Genomic DNA, 11,336 nt, shown 5'->3' on the forward strand with positions numbered 1-11,336 from the left:
TGGGACGTCACAATGGGCCCTGGGGACAAGGAGGGATCCCCAGGATGTCACAATGGGCCCTGGGGACAATGGGCGGTCCTGGGACGTCACAATGGCCCCTGGGGACAAAGAGGGGTCCCCTGAATGTCACAATGGGCCCTGGGGACAATGGGGGGTCCTGGGACGTCACAATGGGCCCCAGTGACAAGAGGGGGTCCCCAGGATGTCACAATGGGCCCTGGGGACAAGGGCGCGTCCCCTGAATGTCACAATGGGCCCTGGGGACAAGGGGGTGCCGAGGATGTCACAATGGGCCCTGGGGACAATGGGGGGTCCTGGGACGTCACAATGGGCCCTGCGGACAAGGAGGGATCCCCAGGATGTCACAATGGGCCCTGGGGACAATGGGGGGTCCTGAGACGTCACAATGAGCCCTGCGGACAAGGGTGGTACCCAGGACGTCGCAATGGGCCCTGGGGACAAGGGGGGGTCCCCAGGATGTCACAATGGGCCCTGGGGACAAAGAGGGGTCCCCTGAATGTCACAATGGGCCCTGGGGACAAGGGGGTGCAGTGGATGTCACAATGGGCCCTGGGGACAATGGGGGGTGTCCAGGATGTGAGAATGAGTCCTGAGGACAAGGGGGGGTCCCCATGGTGTCACAATGGGTCCCCAGTGACAAGGAGGGGTCCCCATGGTGTCACAATAGGCCCTGGGGACAAAGTGGGGTCCAAGAATGTCACAATGGGCCCTGGGGACAAAAGGGGTTGCCATGGTGCCACAATGGGCCCTGGGGTCAAAGGGGGTCCCCATGGTGCTACAATAGCCCTGGGGACAAAGGGGGGTCCTGGGACGTCACAATGAGCCCTGCGGACAAGGAGGGATCCCCAGGATGTCACAATGGGCCCTGGGGACAATGGGGGGTCCTGGGACGTCACAATGAGCCCTGCGGACAAGGGTGGTACACAGGACGTCACAATGGGCCCTGGGGACAATGGGGGGTCCTGGGACGTCACAATGAGCCCTGCGGACAAGGAGGGATCCCCAGGATGTCACAATGGGCCCTGGGGACAATGGGGGGTCCTGGGACGTCACAATGAGCCCTGCGGACAAGGGTGGTACCCAGGACGTCACAATGGGCCCTGGGGACAAGGGGGTTCCCCATAGTGTCACAATGGGTCCTGGGGACAAGTGGGGTCCCCAGGATGTCACAATGGGCCCTGGGGACAACGTGGGGTCCTGGGATGTCACAATGGGCCCCAGTGACAAAGGGGGTCCCCTGAATGTCACAATGGGTCCTGGGGACAATGGGGGGTCCTGGGACGTCACAATGGGCCCTGGGGACAAGGAGGGATCCCCAGGATGTCACAATGGGCCCTGGGGACAATGGGCGGTCCTGGGACGTCACAATGGCCCCTGGGGACAAAGAGGGGTCCCCTGAATGTCACAATGGGCCCTGGGGACAATGGGGGGTCCTGGGACGTCACAATGGGCCCCAGTGACAAGAGGGGGTCCCCAGGATGTCACAATGGGCCCTGGGGACAAGGGCGCGTCCCCTGAATGTCACAATGGGCCCTGGGGACAAGGGGGTGCCGAGGATGTCACAATGGGCCCTGGGGACAATGGGGGGTCCTGGGACGTCACAATGGGCCCTGCGGACAAGGAGGGATCCCCAGGATGTCACAATGGGCCCTGGGGACAATGGGGGGTCCTGAGACGTCACAATGAGCCCTGCGGACAAGGGTGGTACCCAGGACGTCGCAATGGGCCCTGGGGACAAGAGGGGGTCCCCTGGATGTCACAATGGGCTCTGGGGACAAGTGGGGTCCCCAGGATGTCACAATAGGTCCTGGGGACAAAGGGGGGTGTCGACGGTGTCACAATGGGCCCCAGTGTCAAAGGCGGTCCCCATGGTGCCACAATGGGCCCTGGAGACAAAGGGGGTCCCTTGGATGTCACAATGGGCCCTGGGGACAAGGAGGGATCCCCAGGATGTCACAATGGGCCCTGGGGACAATGGGGGGTCCTGGGACGTCACAATGGGCTCTGGGGACAAGGGGGGGTCCCCAGGATGTCACAATGTGCCCTGGGTTTCAAAGAGGCGTCCCCTGAATGTCACAATGGGCCCTGGGGACAATGGGGGGTCCTAAGACGTCACAATGGGCCCTGAGGACAAGGAGGGATCCCCAGGATGTCACAATGGGTCCTGGGGACAATGGGGGGTCCTGGGACGTCACAATGGGCCCCAGTGACAAGGGGGGGTCCCCAGGATGTCAGAATGGGCCCTGGGGACAAAGAGGGGTCCCCTGAATGTCACAATGGGCCCTGGGGACAAGGGGGTGCAGTGGATGTCACAATGGGCCCTGGGGACAATGGGGGGTCCTGGAATGTCACAATGGGCCCTGGGGACAAAGGGGATGTCCCCATGGTGCCACAATGGGCCCTGGGAGCAAGGGGGTCCCGAGGATGTCACAATGGGTCCTGGGGACAATGGGAGGTGCCCAAGATGTCACAATGGACCCTGAGGACAAACAGGGGTCTCCATGGTGTCACAATGGGTCCCCAGTGACAAGGGGGGGTCCCCATGGTGTCACAATGGGCCCTGGGGACAAACGTGGTTCCCCTCAATATCAAAATGGGTCCTGGGGACAAAGTGGGCTCCTCGGATGTCACAATGGACACTGGGGACAACGGGAGGTCCTGGGACGTCACAATGGGCCCTGGGGACAAAGTTGGTCCCCACGATGTCTCAATGAGCCCCAGTGACAAAGGGGGGTACCCAGGATGTCACAATGGGCCGTGGGGACAATGAGGGGTCCTGGGACATCACAATGGGTCCTGGGGACAAGGGGGGGACCCCTGAATGTCACAATGGGCCCTGGGGACAATGTGGGGTCCTGGGATGTCACAATGGGCCCCAGTGACAAAGGGGGTCCTTTGAATGTCACAATGGGCCCTGGGGACAATGGGGGATCCTGGGACGTCAGAATGGGCCCTGGGGACACGGAGGGATCCCCAGGATTTCACAATGGGCCCTGGGGACAAGGAGGGATCCCCAGGATGTCACAATGGGCTTTAGGGACAATGGGGGGTCCTGGGAAGTCACAATGGGCCCTGGGGACAAGGGGGGGGTCCCCTGAATGTCACAATGGGCCCTGGGGAGAAAGGGGGTCCCCAGGATGTCAAAATGGGCCTTGGGGACAAAGTGGGGTTCTTGGATATCACAATGTGACACAGTGACAAAGGGGGTCCCCATGGTGCCACAATGAGCCCTGGGGACAAAGGGAGGTCCCTAGGATGTCACAATGGGCACTTGGGACAATGGGGTTCCTGGGATGTCACAACGGGTCCCCAGTGACAAAGGGGGTCCCCAGGATGTCTCAATGGGCCCTGAGGACAATGGGAGGTCCCCATGGTGTCACAAAGGGTCCCCAGTGACAAGGGAGGTCCCCACGGTGCCAGGATGGGTACTGCGGACAAGGAGGTCCCCAGGATGTCACCATGGGCCCTGGGGACAAAGGGGGTCCCCAGGATGTCACAATGGGCCCTGGGGACAAAGAGACTCCCCAGGATGTCACAATGGGACCTGGGGACAAGGGGGTCCCCAGGAACTCACAATGGGCTCTGGGGACAATGGAGGTTCCCCAGGATGTTCACAATAGGCCCTGAGGACAAGGGTTGGTCCCCATGGTGTCACAATGGGTCCCCAGTGACAAGGGGGTCCCCAAGGTGTCACAATGGGCCCTGGGAACAATGGGGGGTCCTGGGACGTAACAATAGGCCCTAGGGACAAAGGGGGTCCCCACGGTGTTACAATGGTCCCGGGTGACAAAGGGGGATGCCCAGAATGTCACAATGGGCCCTGAGGACAAGGAGGGGTCTCCATGGTGTCACAATGGGTCCCCAGTGACAAGGAGGGTCCCCATGGTGTCACGATGGGTCCTGGGGACAAGGGGGTCCCCAGGATGTAAGAATGAACCCTGGGGACAATGGGGGGTCCTGGGACGTCACAATGGGTCCTGGGGACAAAGGGTGTCTCCAGGATGTCACAATGGGCTCTGGGGACAATGCAGGGTCCTGGGACGTCACAATGGGTCCTTAGGACAAAGAGGGGTCCCCAGGATGTCACAATGGGCCCTGGGGACAATGTGGGGTCCTGGGATGTCACAATGGGCCCCAGTGACAAAGGGGGTCCCCTGAATGTCACAATGGGCCCTGGGGACAATGGGGGGGTCCTGGGACGTCACAATGGGCCCTGGGGACAAGGAGGGATCCCCAGGATGTCACAATGGGCCCTGGGGACAATGGGGGGTCCTGGGACGTCACAATGGGCCCTGGGGACAAGAGGGGGTCCCCAGGATGTCACAATGGGCCCTGGGGACAAAGAGGTGGCCCCTGAATGTCACAATGGGCCCTGGGGACAAGGGGGTGCAGAGGATGTCACAATAGGCCCTGGGGACAATGGGGGGTCCTGGGACGTCACAATGGGCCCTGGGGACAAGGAGGGATCCCCAGGATGTCACAATGGGCTATGGGGACAATGGGGGGTCCCAGGACATCACAATGGGCCCGGGGAACAAGGGGGTTCCCCAGGATGTCACAATGGGCCCTGGGGACAAAGAGGGGCCCTACAACGTCACAATCAGCCCTGGGTACAAGGGGGGATCCCCTGAAAGTCACAATGAGCCTTGGGAGCAGAGGGGGCTCCCCAGGACGTTACAATGGGCCCTGGGAACAATGGGGGTCCCTTGAAGGTCACAATGGGCCCTGGGGACAATGGTGGGTCCCCTGAATGTCAAAATGGGCCCTGGAGACAAAGGGGGGTCCGCAGGATGTCACAATGGGCACTGGGGACAAAGGGGAGGTCTCCATGGTGTCACAATGGGCCCAAGTGACAAGGAGGGTCCCCACGGTGCCACGATGGGTCCTGGGGACAAGGGGGTCCCCCAGATGTCACAATGGGCCGTGGGGACAATGGGGTTGCCCAGGATGTCACAATGGACCCTGGGGACAAAGGGGGATCCCCAGGATGTCACAATGGGCCCTGGGGACCAGGGGGGTCCTGCGATGTCACAATGGGCCCTGGGGACAAAAGGGGTTGCCATGGTGCCACAATGGGCCCTGGGGTCAAAGGGGGTCCCCATGGTGCTACAATGGCCCTGGGGACAAAGGGGGGTCCTGGGACGTCACAATGAGCCCTGCGGACAAGGAGGGATCCCCAGGATGTCACAATGGGCCCTGGGGACAATGGGGGGTCCTGGGACGTCACAATGAGCCCTGCGGACAAGGGTGGTACCCAGGACGTCACAATGGGCCCTGGGGACAATGGGGGGTCCTGGGACGTCACAATGAGCCCTGCGGACAAGGAGGGATCCCCAGGATGTCACAATGGGCCCTGGGGACAATGGGGGGTCCTGGGACGTCACAATGAGCCCTGCGGACAAGGGTGGTACCCAGGACGTCACAATGGGCCCTGGGGACAAGGGGGTTCCCCATAGTGTCACAATGGGTCCTGGGGACAAGTGGGGTCCCCAGGATGTCACAATGGGCCCTGGGGACAACGTGGGGTCCTGGGATGTCACAATGGGCCCCAGTGACAAAGGGGGTCCCCTGAATGTCACAATGGGTCCTGGGGACAATGGGGGGTCCTGGGACGTCACAATGGGCCCTGGGGAAGAGGGGGTGCCGAGGATGTCACAATGGGCCCTGGGGACAATGGGCGGTCCTGGGACATCACAATGGGCCCTGCGGACAAGGAGGGATCCCCAGGATGTCACAATGGGCCCTGGGGACAATGGGGGGTCCTGAGACGTCACAATGAGCCCTGCGGACAAGGGTGGTACCCAGGACGTCACAATGGGCCCTGGGGACAAGGGGGGGTCCTGGGACGTCATAATGGGCCCTGGGGACAAGAGGGGGTCCCCTGGATGTCACAATGGGCTCTGGGGACAAGGGGGGTCCCCAGGATGTCACAATGGGCCCTGGGGACAAAGGGGGGTGTCGACGGTGTCACAATGGGCCCCAGTGTCAAAGGGGGTCCCCATGGTGCCACAATGGGCCCTGGAGACAAAGGGGGTCCCTTGGATGTCACAATGGGCTCTGGGGACAAGGAGGGTCCCCAGGATGTCACAATGGGCCCTGGGGACAATGGGGGGTCCTTAGACTTCACAATGGGCCCTGGGGACAAAGAGGGGTCCCCTGAATGTCACAATGGGCCCTGGGGACAATGGGGGGTCCTGGGACGTCACAATGGGCCCCAGTGACAAGAGGGGGTCCCCAGGATGGCACAATGGGCCCTGGGAACAAACAGGGGTCCCCTGAATGTCACAATGGGCCCTGGGGACAAGGGGGTGCCGAGGATGTCACAATGGGCCCTGCGGACAAGGAGGGATCCCCAGGATGTCACAATGGGCCCTGGGGACAATGGGGGGTCCTGGGACATCACAATGAGCCCTGCGGACAAGGGTGGTACCCAGGATGTCACAATGGGCCCTGGGAACAAGGGGGGGGTCCCCATAGTGTCACAATGGGTCCTGGGGACAAGTGGGGTCCCCAGGATGTCACAATAGGTCCTGGGGACAATGTGGGGTCCTGGGATGTCACAATGGGCCCCAGTGACAAAGGGGCCCCCTGACTGTCACAATGGGCCCTGGGGACAATGGGGTGTCCTGGGACGTCACAATGGGCCCTGGGGACAAGGAGGGATCCCCAGGATGTCACAATGGGCCCTGGGGACAATGGGGGGTCCTGGGACGTCACAATGGGCTCTGGGGACAAGGGGGGGTCCCCAGGATGTCACAATGTGCCCTGGGTTTCAAAGAGGCGTCCCCTGAATGTCACAATGGGCCCTGGGGACAATGGGGGGTCCTAAGACGTCACAATGGGCCCTGAGGACAAGGAGGGATCCCCAGGATGTCACAATGGGTCCTGGGGACAATGGGGGGTCCTGGGACGTCACAATGGGCCCCAGTGACAAGGGGGGGTCCCCAGGATGTCAGAATGGGCCCTGGGGACAAAGAGGGGTCCCCTGAATGTCACAATGGGCCCTGGGGACAAGGGGGTGCAGTGGATGTCACAATGGGCCCTGGGGACAATGGGGGGTCCTGGAATGTCACAATGGGCCCTGGGGACAAAGGGGATGTCCCCATGGTGCCACAATGGGCCCTGGGAGCAAGGGGGTCCCCAGGATGTCACAATGGGTCCTGGGGACAATGGGAGGTGCCCAAGATGTCACAATGGACCCTGAGGACAAACAGGGGTCTCCATGGTGTCACAATGGGTCCCCAGTGACAAGGGGGGTCCCCATGGTGTCACAATGGGCCCTGGGGACAAACGTGGTTCCCCTCAATATCAAAATGGGTCCTGGGGACAAAGTGGGCTCCTCGGATGTCACAATGGACACGGGGGACAACGGGAGGTCCTGGGACGTCACAATGGGCCCTGGGGACAAAGTTGGTCCCCACGATGTCTCAATGAGCCCCAGTGACAAAGGGGGGTACCCAGGATGTCACAATGGGCCGTGGGGACAATGAGGGGTCCTGGGACATCACAATGGGTCCTGGGGACAAGGGGGGGACCCCTGAATGTCACAATGGGCCCTGGGGACAATGTGGGGTCCTGGGATGTCACAATGGGCCCCAGTGACAAAGGGGGTCCTTTGAATGTCACAATGGGCCCTGGGGACAATGGGGGATCCTGGGACGTCAGAATGGGCCCTGGGGACACGGAGGGATCCCCAGGATTTCACAATGGGCCCTGGGGACAAGGAGGGATCCCCAGGATGTTACAATGGGCTTTAGGGACAATGGGGGGTCCTGGGAAGTCACAATGGGCCCTGGGGACAAGGGGGGGGTCCCCTGAATGTCACAATGGGCCCTGGGGAGAAAGGGGGTCCCCAGGATGTCAAAATGGGCCTTGGGGACAAAGTGGGGTTCTTGGATATCACAATGTGACACAGTGACAAAGGGGGTCCCCATGGTGCCACAATGAGCCCTGGGGACAAAGGGAGGTCCCTAGGATGTCACAATGGGCCCTTGGGACAATGGGGTTCCTGGGATGTCACAACGGGTCCCCAGTGACAAAGGGGGTCCCCAGGATGTCTCAATGGGCCCTGAGGACAATGGGAGGTCCCCATGGTGTCACAAAGGGTCCCCAGTGACAAGGGAGGTCCCCACGGTGCCAGGATGGGTACTGCGGACAAGGAGGTCCCCAGGATGTTACCATGGGCCCTGGGGACAAAGGGGGTCCCCAGGATGTCACAATGGGCCCTGGGGACAAAGAGACTCCCCAGGATGTCACAATGGGACCTGGGGACAAGGGGGTCCCCAGGAACTCACAATGGGCTCTGGGGACAATGGAGGTTCCCCAGGATGTTCACAATAGGCCCTGAGGACAAGGGTTGGTCCCCATGGTGTCACAATGGGTCCCCAGTGACAAGGGGGTCCCCAAGGTGTCACAATGGGCCCTGGGAACAATGGGGGGTCCTGGGACGTAACAATAGGCCCTAGGGACAAAGGGGGTCCCCACGGTGTTACAATGGTCCCGGGTGACAAAGGGGGATGCCCAGAATGTCACAATGGGCCCTGAGGACAAGGAGGGGTCTCCATGGTGTCACAATGGGTCCCCAGTGACAAGGAGGGTCCCCATGGTGTCACGATGGGTCCTGGGGACAAGGGGGTCCCCAGGATGTAAGAATGAACCCTGGGGACAATGGGGGGTCCTGGGACGTCACAATGGGTCCTGGGGACAAAGGGTGTCTCCAGGATGTCACAATGGGCTCTGGGGACAATGCAGGGTCCTGGGACGTCACAATGGGTCCTTAGGACAAAGAGGGGTCCCCAGGATGTCACAATGGGCCCTGGGGACAATGTGGGGTCCTGGGATGTCACAATGGGCCCCAGTGACAAAGGGGGTCCCCTGAATGTCACAATGGGCCCTGGGGACAATGGGGGGGTCCTGGGACGTCACAATGGGCCCTGGGGACAAGGAGGGATCCCCAGGATGTCACAATGGGCCCTGGGGACAATGGGGGGTCCTGGGACGTCACAATGGGCCCTGGGGACAAGAGGGGGTCCCCAGGATGTCACAATGGGCCCTGGGGACAAAGAGGTGGCCCCTGAATGTCACAATGGGCCCTGGGGACAAGGGGGTGCAGAGGATGTCACAATAGGCCCTGGGGACAATGGGGGGTCCTGGGACGTCACAATGGGCCCTGGGGACAAGGAGGGATCCCCAGGATGTCACAATGGGCTATGGGGACAATGGGGGGTCCCAGGACATCACAATGGGCCCGGGGAACAAGGGGGTTCCCCAGGATGTCACAATGGGCCCTGGGGACAAAGAGGGGCCCTACAACGTCACAATCAGCCCTGGGTACAAGGGGGGATCCCCTGAAAGTCACAATGAGCCTTGGGAGCAGAGGGGGCTCCCCAGGACGTTACAATGGGCCCTGGGAACAATGGGGGTCCCTTGAAGGTCACAATGGGCCCTGGGGACAATGGTGGGTCCCCTGAATGTCAAAATGGGCCCTGGAGACAAAGGGGGGTCCGCAGGATGTCACAATGGGCACTGGGGACAAAGGGGAGGTCTCCATGGTGTCACAATGGGCCCAAGTGACAAGGAGGGTCCCCACGGTGCCACGATGGGTCCTGGGGACAAGGGGGTCCCCCAGATGTCACAATGGGCCGTGGGGACAATGGGGTTGCCCAGGATGTCACAATGGACCCTGGGGACAAAGGGGGATCCCCAGGATGTCACAATGGGCCCTGGGGACCAGGGGGGTCCTGCGATGTCACAATGGGCCCTGGGGACAATGGGGTTGCCCAGGATGTCACAATGGACCCTGGGGACAAAGGGGGATCCCCAGGATGTCACAATGGGCCCTGGGGACCAGGGGGGTCCTGCGATGTCACAATGGGCCCTGGGGAGAAAGGGGGTCCCCTGGATGTCACAATGGGCTCTGGGGACAAGGAGGGTCCCCAGGATGTCACAATGACCCCTGCGGACAAGGGGGGTGTCGATGGTGTCACAATGGGCCCTGGGAACAAGGGGGGGTCCCCATAGTGTCACAATGGGTCCTGGGGACAAGTGGGGTCCCCAGGATGTCACAATGGGTCCTGGGGACAATGTGGAGTCCTGGGATGTCACAATGGGCCCCAGTGACAAAGGGGTTCCCCATGGTGCCACAATGGCCCCTGGGGACAAAGGGGGTCCCCAGGATTTGACAATAGCACTGGGGACAAATGGGGGTCATGGGATGTCACAGTGGGCCCTGGGGACAAGGGAGGTCCCCATGGAGTCACAATAAGCCCTGGGGACAAAGTGGGGTGCTGGGATGTCACAATGGGCCCCAGTGACAAAAGGGGGTCCCCATGGTGCCACAATGGGCCGTGGGGACCAGGGGGGGTACTGCGATGTCACAATGGGCCCTGGGGAGAAAGGGGGTCCCCTGGATGTCACAATGGGCTCTGGGGACAAGGAGTGTCCCCAGGATGTCACAATGGGCCCTGGGGACAAACAGGGGTGTCGACGGTGTCAAAATGGGTCCTGGGGACAAAGGGCGTCCCCAGGATGTCACAATATGCCCTGGGGACAAAGGGGGTCCCCACGGTATCAGAATGGGCCCTGGGGACAAAGGGGGGTCCCCTGAATGTCACAATGGGCCCTGGGGACAATGGGGGTCCTGGGATGTCACAATGAGCCCTGCGGACAAGGGTGGTACCCACAGTGTCATAATGGGCCCTGGGCACAAGGGGTGGTCCCCATAGTGTCACAATGGGTCCTGGGGACAAGTGGGGTCCCCAGGATGTCACAATAGGTCCTGGGGACAATGTGGGGTCCTGGGATGTCACAATGGGCCCTGGGGACAAAGGGGGTCCCCTGAATGTCACAATGGGTCCTGGGGACAATGTGGGGTCCTGGGACGTCACAATGGGCCCTGGGGACATGGAGGGATCCCCAAAATGTCACAATGGGCCCTGGGGACAATGGGGGGTCCTGGGACGTCACAATGGGCCCCAGTGACAAGGGGGGGTCCCCAGGATGTCACAATGGGCCCTGAGGACAAAGAGGGGTCCCCTGAATGTCACAATGGGCCCTGGGGACAAGGGCGTGCCGAGGATGTCACAATGGGCCATGGGGACAATGGGGGGTCCTGGAATGTCACAATAGGCACTGGGGACTATGGGGGTCCCCAGGATGTCACTATGGGCCTTGGGGACAATAGGAGGTTCTGGGATGTCACAATGGGCCCTGGGGACAATGGGGGGTGCCCAGGATGTGAAAATGAGTCCTGAGGACATGGGGGGGTCCCCATGGTGTCACAATGGGTCCCCAGTGACAAGGAGGGGTCCCCATGG

This window comes from Patagioenas fasciata, chromosome 25 (genome assembly GCF_037038585.1).
Source record: "Patagioenas fasciata isolate bPatFas1 chromosome 25, bPatFas1.hap1, whole genome shotgun sequence".
Classification (NCBI taxonomy): domain Eukaryota; kingdom Metazoa; phylum Chordata; class Aves; order Columbiformes; family Columbidae; genus Patagioenas; species Patagioenas fasciata.